The sequence below is a fragment of the Narcine bancroftii genome, chromosome 13 (genome assembly GCF_036971445.1).
Source record: "Narcine bancroftii isolate sNarBan1 chromosome 13, sNarBan1.hap1, whole genome shotgun sequence".
Lineage (NCBI taxonomy): Eukaryota > Metazoa > Chordata > Chondrichthyes > Torpediniformes > Narcinidae > Narcine > Narcine bancroftii.
The window spans coordinates 27,597,120-27,611,393 of NC_091481.1; the positions used below are offsets into that span (position 1 = coordinate 27,597,120).

A 14,274-nucleotide genomic window follows, 5' to 3' on the forward strand; every position below is an offset into this window, starting at 1 on the left:
CAGGCGCCTCAGATTGAAGACACTGCCATCCATGCGGTACCGGATGTAAACAGCGTCTTCATTGTTGGGGTCTTTATTGGCTTGTTTCAGCATCATGCTGAAGAAGATTGAAAAGAGGGTTGGTGCGAGGACGCAGCCTTGCTTCACGCCATTGTCAATGGAGAAGGGTTCAGAGAGCTCATTGCTGTATCTGACCCGACCTTGTTGGTTTTCGTGCAGTTGGATTACCATGTTGAGGAACTTGGGGGGGCATCCGAGGCGCTCTAGTATTTGCCAAAGCTCTTTCTTGCTCACGGTGTCAAAGGCTTTGGTGAGGTCAACAAAGGTCATGTAGAGTCCTTTGTTTTGTTCTCTGCACTTTTCTTGGAGCTGTCTGAGGGCAAAGACCATGTCAGTAGTTCCTCTGTTTGCGCGAAAGCCACACTGTGATTCTGGGAGGACATTTTCGGCGACACTAGGTATTAGCCTATTAAGGAGAATCCTAGCGAAGATTTTGCCTGCAGTGGAGAGCAGTGTGATTCCCCTGTAGTTTGAGCAGTCTGATTTCTCGCCTTTGTTTTTGTACAGGGTAATGATGATGGTATCACGAAGGTCCTGAGGCAGCTTTCCTTGGTCCCAGCAGAGCATGAAAAACTCATGCAGTTTGGTATGCAGAGCTTTGCCGCCAGCCTTCCAGACCTCTGGGGGGATTCCATCCATATCTGCGGCTTTGCCACGTGGACGGATGGACGGAGTATCACATTCTTCGAGGCCCGAGGACCCGCTGCCGCCCGGGGGTGTCCGAGGTCCTGCATGAGTCCACCTGAGGTAACGGCTGCATCACGGGGAGAGACAGCCAGCTGAGCTGCCCGAGCACCGAACACAGGCCGCCATCGCCAGGCAAACCCCAGCAAACCGCACAGCCCGACCGTTGGCAGCCGAGCCCCGGGCCGGGAGCAGTCAATGAGAACTGGTTAGTGTATTTCAGAGTTTAATACACACCTCAAAAACCAATAGTCTAAACACTAACAACTGTGAACTCCATTGCAGAGTTCTCTCCAATCTTAAAAAAAAATTTCTACTAGATCTTTTCTTTCTGATCCTCAACCAATGCTGCATCCCATTTACTCGGCCGTGGCAGGAATAAACGCACGCAGGCCAATTCCAGGGCGCACCACTCCATAACTGGGGACAGCGGTCGGAGATCTCCAGAATGGTTCTACCTAAAAGGGGAGGCAGGCCTCTTCAGCCCGGATTGTATCTGTAGAACCCGATGAAACAGTGTTCTTTGGTCCACAGACATCACACAGATACAGACAAGTACAGTACATATATTTAAAATAAATATTATTAATAAACAGAGGAGCCTCTGAGAGTAGTTTTAGCATTTCAACAGTCATTCAGCATTCTCATTGCCCATGGGAAGAAGTTCCTTCTAATGTTCCCATTAAATATTTTCCCCTTTCATCCTTAACCCGTGTCCTGTAGTTCATTACCACACTAATCTTAGTGGAAAAAAGCCTACAACATAGATTATTAAACACAGATTATTTCAGGTAAATTAGCATTTTCACATTTTCTATTCTGAATACAAAGAATGCAGTGACTTCAAGGTACCTTAAAATATCGCCAGCAAAACACCTCAAATTATTATTCATCATATATTTAAATACAAGGAGAGAACTAGAGAAGTGATAATAACTGATATTTTAACATGTTAATGGAATTTTGTTTTCACAGTGACCTAAAATTATTGTAATTTAGTTACCTTATTGAGCTAGATAACTGTTTGAATGTGCTCTCTTTCTGGTTATTGCATAATGAATCATTTATTGTAAAAGAAGAAAAATAAAATTATCTAATGGAAGAAGTGTGCCATGTCACATAGATGTCTTACCTCAGTGCCCAAATCCCAGACCTTGGTGCTGTCTGTGAGGAATTTGCCACCCCTTTTCTCTGGGTGTGGGGTTGATCATTTAATCAGCCTTTGTAAATTTCCCCAAGTGTATCAATAGGTGGTAGAAAACAAGATAAACGTAGGGTTGTTATCTGTGGGTGCTTGATGGTGGGTGGGGATTCCTTGTGCCAAAGAGCCTTTTACCATCCTATATATCTACGACAATAATTTTCGACTTAAAATATCAACACTCTTTCTCTCTCCACAGATTCTGCTTGACTTATGATTGTTTCTGCAATTTTAGTTAAATTTCTTGAAAAATATAGTGGCCACAGATCACCATATCCAAATTTCCCAGCACATTTTCAGTATTAAAGCCTTGTTGCAGTGCCACTAATTCATACATATCTCCCCAAAATATCCATTGCCTTTGATAAAACAGACATGAAATTGTGGTGCATTCTTTATTGATAGGTTTGCGATTATTTATTACGAAAAGTATGTAATAAATGCTATTTACTTTTCAATTTTTGGATATTTTTACGCCATTATTAAGAAACTTACCTGGCCTGTGATTATTGTTATATAGTTTGGAGAAGAGAAACCAGTAATTTCTGCCCACTGGATCATTGAGCTGCCCTTTACTGTGCTATGGAGAAGTGGAAAACCTATCAAAAACAAATCACTTTGCTAAACTGGGCATCCAGTATTTCCAACTGAATTTTAAAAATGTATAAATACTGCATTAAGTGCTGCTCTAAATAATAAGCAAATTCATATCAGAGAGGTCCAAGAGTAGGCCATGCAGCCTGTACCACCATCAATACGATCATCTTTAATCATGCAACCTCAGTTCTCCCCATATCCCTTGATTCCTTTAGCCACAAGGGTCAGATCAAATTCCCCTTTGAATTTATCAGACGAACTGGCCTCAACAACTTCCTGTATCAGGGAGTTTCACAAGTTCAAGAGTGAAGAAGCTTCTACTCATCTTAGTCCTAAATGGCTTATTCCTTATCCTTAGACTGTAACCCCTTGTTCAGGACTTCCCCAATACCAGGAACATTCTTTTTGCATCTAATCTGTTTAGTCCTGTCAGAATTTTATGTCTCCAGGAGATTCTTTCTCATTTTTTGAAATTCCAATTAGTATAACCCAGTGGTTTTCAACCATTTTCTTTCCACTCACATACCACCTTAAGTATCCATAAGTGCTCTGTGATTAGTAAGGGAATACTTAAGGTGGTATGTGAGTGGGGAGAAAAAGATTGAGAACCACTCCTTGAGACCCAATTGTAACAGAAATATTTTGCTTGAGAAAAATTGTAATTGGCACATTTCCTTAGGAGTTATGAAACCATGCACATAACGAGTCAATTAGGTACGATTTTCAAACTTTTTCTTTCCACTCAGATACAACCTGAAGTAATCCATTACTAATCATAGGGCATAGAGATTACTTAAGGTGGTACAGTATGTGAGTGAAAAAAAAGTTTGAAAATCCCTGGCATAACCTGAGTCTACCCTCATATATCATCCTGCCATCCAAGAATCAATTTGGTGAACCTTTGCTGTATTCCCTCAATTTCTGGACCAATCTAATGAATCATACTGCATTCCCTCAATAGCAAAAATATAGTAGAAGCCCAATAATCCAGACTGCTTGGGGGATTGGGTCGGTTCAGATTTTCTGGATTCTTGGGCAATACTATTAAAATTCAAATTTAAGGAGGAATAAAGGAAAGATGAACAGTTAAATTTTGATAGTTTATTCATTTCCAAATACATAATGGATCTCTTACAAAATAAGCATTTTTAACGAAAAGTAAAGTGATCGCTTGTTTCCACTGTACGTCTGTGGCACTTACGCATGCACACAAAAGCCTGCTAATGTAAAAAATTTTGAGAGTTTTTGACAAGTTCAGATTCTTGGGAGGTCCAGATTTCTGGTATCTAGATTTCTGAACTTCTACAGTAGATAAGAATATATAAACAACAAAAAATTCACTGATAATTATTCAAAGCAATAATACTTTGCATTCATATGATGCTATTGTTATAAATAAAGCACTCCAACCCATTTCAGGTGAATACTTTTGGTACAAACGTTTAATACAAAGCTGGAACCAGGACAGGAGAGCAAAGTCTTGTTAGAACTGTGTTTATAGAGCACTTAAAAGAATGATGTAGAGATACCAAATAAGACATTTTCCTCCCTCCTGACAACCAAAAGCCATTACTATTAATTTTTCCAAAGTATTGACAATCTTGGAGACACAATTCTGTTTGCCCAATACGTGCATCTAATGGGTGAGCCAATGAGCAGGGAACACCCATTTCAAAATGCTAACCTGATTTGGAATATGTTTGCCTCAAGGAACTTTCTGTGTTTGCTTTGGATGTTTGAATCAAGTAAATTTATTTTAGAATCATGGAACATTGTAACACAGAAACAGGCCCTTTCACCTTTTATTGTCCGTGCAGAACTATTATTCTACCTAGTCCCAGTGACCTGCACCCAATCCATAGCTGTCCCATCCATGTACCTGACCAAATTTTTTTAAATATTAAAATTGAGCCCACATTCACCAATTCAGCTGACAGCTCTTTCCAGACTCACACTACTCTTTGTGTAAAGAAGATCGCCTAATGTTCCCTTTAAACTTTTCCTCTTTCACCCTTAGCCCATTTTCCTCTGGTTTGCATATAACCATATAATCATTTACGGAGCGGAAACAGGCCATGTTGGCCTTTTGAGTCTGCACCGGTTCACTGATTTTGTGCGCCCTCTTCAGGCAATGGTCCTGATGGGTTTGGCCCTCGAATTCCAACTTCAGTGGCTGAATTCTTCCATTATTCCACCTTGGCAAACTCCAAGAGTCTTGTTTGCAAAACCTCTTCATCATTTGGAAAACCCTGATGGGGCAAGTTTCTTTGGCAGGACACTGAAGTGGCTAATCGGAGGGAATCAGTTTGTGTCCAATGTGTCCAAATCTCTCTCTGAAACCAACAAGAACTTTCCTGAGTGATAACCAATGATCTTTAAGCACCAGAGCCTGGTGAAAATTCATAAATGTTAAATTCTGTGCACAGTATAAGAATTTCCTGATACTGGTGAACTTGGAGAAGAGAATGATTATTAAATCACCTAACCTCTGTGGAAAAAGCCTACTTTCATTTACTGTATCTTTTCCCCCTCATAATTTTATCTCCCTCTTACCCCTCATTCTTCTATGATCCAGAAAATAAAGTCCTAACCTGTTTAACCTTTAACTTTAACTCAGCTTCTCAAGTCCTGGCAACATCCTAGTAAATCTTTTCTGCATTTTTTAATCATATTGATATATTCCTGTAGCTAGGTGACTAAAACTGCACACAAGATTCCAAATTTTGCCTCTCCCATGTCTTAAACAACTTTACCAATTCCTATACTCAGTACTTGGATTACCAGGGGCAATGTGCCAAAAGCTCTCTTTACAATCCTAGCTACCTGTGATGCCACTATCAGGGAATTACTGTATTTATCTATATTCCCAGATCTTTCTGTTTTACCATACTCTTCAGCGCTGCACCATTTACCATGAATGTCCTACCTTGGTCTGTCCTTCCAAAATGCAACACCTCACACTTGTCTATATTAGATTTCATTGCCATTTTTTTAGCCCATTTTTACAGCTGGTCCAGATCCCTCTGAAAGCTTTGAAAGCCTTCCTCACTGTCCACTACACCTTGTCCTTCAGTTTGTTACATCTATTTAGACAATTGCATTATTTCCTATTCTATTGACCTTTCAGGCACCTTAATTGGAGCAATTGGAGTATTGTATTCCCATGGGTTCAATAACCAAATCTGGGACTTCACTGTAAATCTATTCCTGATGGAAATTTAGTGGACCAGAGCCAATTACTGAGAACTGAAATTGTAGTCCCAACTCCCTCTTGATAACATGCTACCTGAAAATTGCTCATTAATACTCATGAAGAATTTAACAGTGTTAAAAATGAGTAATCTTGGCACTGTATTTGGAATAATGTGAGTTCCTTCTGAAGTTCAGCTGCAGTGGGTACTGCACCTGAATAACAGCCCAAGGGATGTTAAGGTTATTGAAATGTGTCGATCATGCAGTATAGATCTGAGATATGTTAACATTACGATAGTTCTTGATATGAGTAGTTAATTCTGAAGAAATATTTTCCAAGATGTTTTAAGGAAGAATTTCAAATAAAGATGGATAAGTGTAAATAGATGGAGAAAGATTAATTTCTATTTTGCATGTTTGGTGACTTAGCAAAATTTAAGGCCACATAAAAATATTGGAGGATGACCGTACCATGAATGAGCCTTAACGAACTATCCGGGTGGTAAAATGATAAGATCAGCTATCCAAATAAAGCGATTACCCTCCGGTAATACAAGAGGGGAAATAGCTTGACATTTAACCACTGGATTTGTGTTACAGGGATATTCCTAGAAGGATAGACTGCAATATTAACTAGAAGCAAGGCCACGGGAAGTTCATGATTTCAGGCTTGGGTAAGTTGGCACAACTTTCTTTGAAAAGTATTTTCACTGCTTTAGAAGAAAAATAGATTTGATTATATTCAAATATACTCAAATGAATTGGAGGATGTAATTATGAACTAAAATTAAATACTCCTCTAAGTCATTTTAATCTGTGTCATTGTCATCTTGGATGGTCTCTGTAGAATTCATTAACACAACACTTCGTGGGATTGATAATATGAATCCAGAGAGGACTGATGATGCCGGGGATGTCCTCAAGAACTTTTGAAAGGATGCTCTGAAATTGCCCTCTGTAACAAACAGTAAAGGAGGAAGCAAAATTATTGATGTAAGAAGAGGGAGCTGATAATTTTTGTTCCAATTGATCAAGTGACATGAGTTGTGGGGTATTGGTGGGACCTTCCATTTTCTTACAGAGGTAAAGATTAAGAGGACTGAGCAGGAAGACACTTGAGTCAGTTTTAGGAAATAAAGGTATTTGATGAAGAGGGAGTAAGATCTGTTTAGACATTGTGGTTAAGACAAACAATAACTCTTATTTTTGAACAGGCATTGGTAAAAATGAAAGATTACAAGATTGTAAAAAGTTAAAACAGAAAATGAACTTGGGGGTTCTTGAGATTGCATTAAATGTTGCAAACAATCCCCTACCTCATCTATGCTCCCCTTAGGTAAAAAGGTAAAGGCCCATTATTGTCAGATAATGCTACATTTAGAATGTAGCATACATAACATAAATTAATTTTTGACTGCTGTAAGGCAGACAGATAATCATCACTTTGTCCAGTGCCCTCACAAAAACCTCCAGCACCTGGTGTTCCTAGGGCTCATTAACACCCAAAAATCTATCATTCTCAGTAAGTTTGCATTGCCCTCTGGAATGGGGTACTCTGAAGAGTTTCAACCATCTGAGTGAGAAAAGGAATTCTCCTTGAAATAAACCTTACATTTCTTGCAACAGTGCCCTTGTTCTAATTTCTACACCTATTAAGTGGCCTCAGTATCCACCATATTAATATTCCCGGGCTGCCTGCAATAATATTTTAATGAGTCTTAAATAAGACAGTTAGTTAGATTTTGCATAATAGGGAACTTTGGAACCACTCGTAATAGCCTTGCCTCCCATCACATCTCTTTGGCATGTTCTCCATTGTGAAGACTGGCCCAAAATAGTCATTCAAAGCCTTGGCCATTTCCTCATTACCCAATACATATACCCCCTTTTCAAAGGACTTATGTTCACTTTAGCCATCCTTTTCTGCTTCATTAATTATAAAAACTTTCACTATCTGTTATTTTTTCTTTATTGCTTGCTTCGTGGTTCTTTGTTCCTTTTTAAAGTTTACGCAAGCTTCAAATTTCCCTCTATTCTTGGTGACATTTTATACATGAGCTTTTAATTTAGACATTCAGCAGGGTAACAGGCCCTTTCAGTCCATGAGCTCATATCGTCCATTACACCTCATTGGCCTACAACCCCAGTACGTTTTGAATGGTGGGAGGAAACTGGACCACCTGGAGGAAAACCCATGCAGATTCAGGGAGGGTACATAAACCCCTTAAAAGACGGTGCTGGATTTGAACCCTGGTCGCTGAGTCTACAACAGCACTGCACTAACCCTGTTGCCCTTAGTTTGATAATTTCTTGTATTTCCTTGGTTTTCTAAGGCTGCACTCCTAACCCTTACTATATTTTCTTTTATCTGAAATACACTTTTGTTGAGCACTGTGAAAAATATCTTTGAAACTTTTCCATTGTTTCTCAACAGTCCCGCTATATAGACTCAGGGGAAACTAACAGGAACCAACAAGCAACAATCATTGCCACTGGCAAATGAAGAATTTGGTGAAACTAGAGCAAATGCACAAAGGGAAAACTTGCAAACTCCCCACATTCACTAGAAACTAATGAATGAGGAAGCCACATAGGCTGCAGGCCACTGTGGTCAAGGGACTTACACCAGACTGCTGGAGACTGCCTGAAAGGGTACCAGATATTGCAACTGGGATGCAAGAGGGTGCTAGAATCTTTCTGATCATGTCGGAGGTGTGCATCTGGAGTTCGGGATGCTGAACATTTTGACTGAAGTCTGTGTGGTGGCAGGGGCACTGGAATGTCCAAGCAAAGCCATGGACATTCGGTAGCTCTGGGGAGACTCTCTTTTGCTTCTCTTTCTCTAGCTGTAAGGGGTGCTGGGTAATTTTTGCTGATAGTGAATCTTTGTCTCCCTTCTGCCAAACTAAAGGAAATTTCATGTAATATTACATTTTCTGTTTTGTTCCATGACAATAAAATAATCTTGTATCTTCAAATTATTGCAAAGACTGCTTACATCAGAGTATTTCTCATTTTCTCTCCAGCATTAGTTTGTGTTCTTAATTATTATTAAATGGAAACATTGGTGGGATTTTTTGCTCAGTACGAGTTTCAGGTATCATTAAAACCACATCAATTCCCATTCAGAACGTGTGTTTTCAAATTGAAAGGATTTGAACATATTATCTGGGTTGACAAAGAAGCTGCAAAGGACTCAGTGGGTCAGGCAGTGCTCCTGAATGGAAATTGCTAGTTGACATTTCAGGTTGGGACTCTTGAGAGTTTTTTAAAATATATGCAACATTTTAGCTTTGAGTCTCATTTGGCCATTCAGTTGAATGTGCCATGGCAGGGTCGTACATAGTTCTCTCCTAGTATCCAGGACAGCAGTTCCATCTCATCTCAACTACCAACCTTACCACCATCTTATATAATGATCATAGAAAGTGATAAAATCCACCTTTTATGCTTTGTGGCTTCCATATTGCAAATGATTGAAATTAATTTGTAATGTACTGTTTGGATTCTCCATGTGTCTGAATGACTTAATGAGGTCTATTTCCTTTCTGTCTAATCTAAATGTAGCTTTCAGTTCAATGGCCTCATTAGATAATTATCGTATTTCCAACTGTGCCGAACTTTCATTCTGACACCTTCATCGAAGCAATCCACCCTGAAAATCTGCCGGCTCAAAGTACTGTGTTCATATAGGTTAGATAACTAAATCAGAGACATGATTGTAAGTCTATACCTGATGGAAAATTAATTTAGAGGGTTGAGGCCATTCCTATGAAATTTTAGTCATGTCTCTCCACCGGCCATTTGCTACCTGAAACTGCTTTTGTCATACCCATCAACTTCTTGGATATGTATAATTTAACAGCATTTGGCGCTGGTTCACTGTTTTTTTTAAATAGAACTGACCAGACAGGAGAATAAACAGCAAATTAAAGGGCTTGCTCAAAGTGGTATAAAATGGAGCAAGATTTCTACTCATCGAATTCATTGTCACGCAAAAGGTCAACATAATTTTTAGAAAAGTGATGAGATGAAAGATGATGAAAAGCTGGAGGAATTTAACAGATTAAGCAATATCTATGGAGAGATATGGTCAGTCAACAATTTGGGCCAGGGTCTAGGTCTTGGTAAAGGGCCTTAACCCACAATGTTAACTGACCATTTTGATTCAATGGATGCTGCCTTGTCTCCAGCTTATCTTTGTACACTTTGTCACGGAAACAAAAATTAGTGGGATTGAGAAGTTTTTAAAAAACTGCAGATGATAACTAAAAAAACTCATAAAGAGGGAAAAGATGAAGTATTAAAGTAGGCTAGCAAATAATATCAGAGGATACAAAAAGCTTCTTTAAGTATGTAAAGAGTAAATGACAAGTGAAAGCTTGTATAAGACCACAAGAAAATGAAGTTTAATAATGGGAGATGAGATGACAGAGAAACAAAATGTGTATTTTGCATCAGTCATCATTGTTGAAGATACCAGTATGCCAGCTGTTGAAGGGTATCAGAGAGGGAAGTGAATGTATTTACTCCTGAAACACACTTTCCCCCACCTCCACTTTAAATTCCATACGGAATACTTTGAAGGATCAAGAACCAAGAACCAAAGGTGAAGGTGCTCTTGAAGCTGAATGATACAAAGTTTGATAAATCTCCCGGACTAGATAGATTGCACACTCGGGTTCTGTTAAAGGTAGCAGTAGAGATTGTGGAGGCATTGGTAATGATCTTTCAGGAATCAATAGATTCTGGCATAGTCCCGGAAGGCTGTAAAATTGCAAATCACCACCATTTAAGCAGGGAGTGAGGCAGCAGAAAGGAATTTATAGGCCGATTAGTGTTTGGGGAGATGTTGAAGTCAATTGTCAAGGATGAGATTACAGGGTACTTGGAGGCACATGACAAGATAGGCCAAAGCCATCATGGTTTCCTTTAGGAAAAATTTTGCTTGACAATCTATTGCAATTCTTTGAAGACGTGACAAGCAGGTTAGATAAAGTAAATGCAGAGGATGTTGCATGTTTGGATTTTCAGGTGGCATTTGACAAGGTGCCACACATGAGGCTTCTTGACAATATAAGAGCACATGATATAACAGGAAACATGAGCTTGGGTAGACCATTGGCAATAATCAGAGAGTCGGAATGAAGGGATCGTATTCTGGTTGGCTGCTGGTTGCTAGTGGTGTTCCATAAGAGTCAGTGTTGGGGACACTTCTTTTTATGTTGTATTTTAATGATTTAGATTATGGAATGAATGGCATTGTGGCCAAGTTTGCAGGTGATACGAAGGTAGGTGGAGGAGCAGGCAGTGTTGAGGAAACTGGGAAGCTGTAGAAGGATTTAGACAGATTAAGAGAATAGACAGAGATGTGGCAAATGAAATACAATGTTGGAAAGTGTGTGTCATGCACATCGGTAGAAAAAATAAATGGGAAGATTATTTTGTAAACGGAAAATACTCAGATGCAAAGGGGCCTGGAAGGACTGAAGGCAAACTTGCATGGTGAATTGGTAGTGAAAAAGGCAAATGCAATGATGGCATTCATTTCAAGAGTAATATACTAAAAGGAATTTTTTTTTCTTCTGTTGGAGGCTGCACGGTTCACGTAACAGCACAACGCCTTTACGGTACCAGCGATTGGGACTGGGTTTCGAATCCTATGCTGTCTGTAAAGATTTTGTATGTTCTCTCCATGTCTGCGTGGGTTTTCCCTGGAGGCTCTGGTTTCCTCCCAGCGTTCAAAGCATATCCAGGATGTAGGTTAATTGGGTGGCCTGTTTCGGTGATGTATGTCTAAATTTTAAATTTAAAGTTAAATTTTAAAATATTAATTTAATAAGAGCAGGGATGTGATGTTAAGGCTTTGTAAGGCGGAGGTGAGATCTATTGTCCTCATTGAAGAAAGGATATGTTGACAATGGAGAGGGTTCAGAGGAAGTTTACAAGGATGAATCTGAAATGCAAGTGTTACCATAAGAGGAGTGTTTCCTGTACTTGGTGCAATTTAGGAGAATGAGGGGGATCTCAGTGAAACAGATCGAATGTTGAAAGGTATGGATAGAATAGATGTAGAAAGTTTGCTTCCGATGGTAGAAGAATCTAGGAAAAGAGAGCACAACTTCAGAATTGAAGGACAACTACTTAGAACAGAGATGTGGAGAAATTTCTTTAGCCAGAAAGTGGTAAGACTGTGGAATTTGTCGCCATAGGTGGTTGTGGAGGTCAAGTCAATGGGTGTACTTAAGGCAGAGATTGATAGATTCTTCATTAGCCAGGGCATCAAAAGTTATGGGAGAAGGTAATGAGCTGATCATGGATAAGCACATGATTAATTAACAAGGTAGATTCGGTGGGCTGAATAGCCTATTTCTGCTCCTTTGTCTCATGGTCAGTCTTATGGTGTTATTTGCAATACAGTATTTGATTTTTCGAGATGAAATACAAGGTTGTTTTTCCCATAGTGTTGCTGGCCGTTCATGGTGGAATTCAGCTCCAATGGACACTGCACCTGAAACATGTCTAAAGGATGTTATGGTTATAGTTATTGATATTCATTCAGGTTCCTTGCTGTTCAGTGTGGGTGATCATGTCTCCATCAATCATGGTCTCTGACCCTCCAAATTGTAGTTATTGCCTCCCCTGTTTCTAACCATGATGTTAATCCCTCTGTCATTTTAATTTCTCTGTCTGCCTGTTTCTTTTTCCTTCCAACTTTCCAGTGGTAACTAAATGTTCCAATGTATCTCTTCACATGATATGTCCAAAGAACTTTGATTGCTATTTTCTGATTCTTTTAAATAATGTGCGTTTTGTTTTTGTTCTTTGTAGAACTTCTTTGTCTGTTATCCTGTCCGAACTTGATATGCATAGTGTTCTGAGAAATCACATCTCTGCCACATTGATTCTTTTTCCCATTGCATTTGTGATGGTCCATGACTCGCAGCCATTTCATCAATTTTGGACAAATGTAGCAGCTGAGAGTTCAAAGGTGGATGCCAATTGTTAATTTCTTGTGCATTAGGATGTTTCTCATTTCTATAAATGTTATTCTTGCTTTTATGTCTGTTTTGCATTTACCACCAGATGTTACCCATGATCTTGAAGTTGTGGACTTTTCAGGATTTCATTTCCCAGTTCAATCCTACAATTTGGAATATCAAGTTTCTTCGATATTACCAGTATTCTTTTTGTTTAAAGTTAGGCCAAGTCTTTCACCCTCTGTGGTGATGGTAGATACTAATTTCTATAAATTTACTTCACTATTTGCTATCAATACTGTAACATCTGCATAACGGAGGTTGTTGATATTGCGTCCTATACTTATTCCAGGTAGATCTTGTATGGTTCTCACGATGCTTTCACTGTGCAGGGTGAACAGGTCAGGTGATAGAACACAACCCTCTCTGACACTACTTTATTGGCTGATATTCACCAATCCCATTGTCTATCTGTATGACTGCACATTGTTGCCAGTAGAGATTCCTGATTATTCTTAGATCTTTTCCGTTGATATTAATACATTTAAACATTTTCATGTTGACTTGGTGTTTCACTCTGTCAAAGGCTTTTGATTCGTCACTGAAACAGAAGTGTAGGTCTTGTTGTACTTCCATTGATCTTTCGATATATTTGAATATCAATTGGAAGGGCAGTCACTGAGTCTTCTAATTCCTTATGTGACCATAGTGGGGGAGGTTCTGCCGATCTACCAGGATTATTGCCTTAAGAGGGCACACAACATCATTGAGGATCCCTTCCACTCTGCACAGAACATCTTTCAGCTGGTCCCATCAGAGAAGAGAGTATTCAGAGCCAGTATCGTTGGGCTGAGAAACAGAGAATGCTAAATGACCAAAGGAACTGCTCAAACAAACCATCCAAGGCTCTTCATGAAACAATATTTATTTGTATATTCTTCAAGATATTTTAAGAAAGGAATGAGGGAATAGAGGAAGATTTGTTCCTATTTTCTTATATTTTCTTATTTTCAGCGTGTCTAGCAAAGTGAAAAATCGGGAGGAAGGAAGCACCAGGAATTTAAAACATGAAGCTTTAATGAATGCCATCCCATGCCCGAATGATAGACAAGTTGTCCTTGGATATTAATCACAGAAAGCAACCATCATCACAAAATACCAGAGGTAAATGGTTTGACACTTAATATTGAGGAATGTGTTACAGGATTGGTTCATTCAGGTTATGCATTGGCTTTTTTGGATGTGATCCAATGAAAAAGTATAATTTTCTACTGCTATAAAATTGCTACATGCTATTGTTCTTTCTGACAAAAAATAGTCATCATCTAATGTTCTAACATCCAATCAAATATGTTGGATAAAGAGGAGGATAATTTAATCCATGGCTCCTAACAAAACATACCATGTGACATCCAGAGCAAAGCTACTTTGAGCAGAAAATATAGTTTGATGATACACAACACATTACTGAAGAAACCATTCCGGTTGGTCACAAGAAAAAGATTACGGTAATTGTTCTCATTTTACTGAAGTATTAATTAACATATTTAAAAGGTTTTG

At 39.0% G+C, this 14,274-nt stretch overlaps 1 long non-coding RNA gene across 2 annotated transcripts; it reads left to right on the top strand.

The window, feature by feature from the left end:
* The first annotated feature begins 575 nt into the window (after positions 1-575).
* Positions 576-13,870, top strand: LOC138748562 (uncharacterized). Of its 2 annotated transcripts, none has more exons than XR_011348160.1 (3): positions 576-952; positions 6,335-6,408; positions 13,729-13,870. It is a non-coding gene; the product is annotated as an uncharacterized lncRNA (long non-coding RNA). The 2 variants fall into 2 exon arrangements; XR_011348159.1 differs by lacking the exon at positions 13,729-13,870 and adding an exon at positions 8,169-8,593.
* Positions 13,871-14,274: the final 404 nt, after the last annotated feature.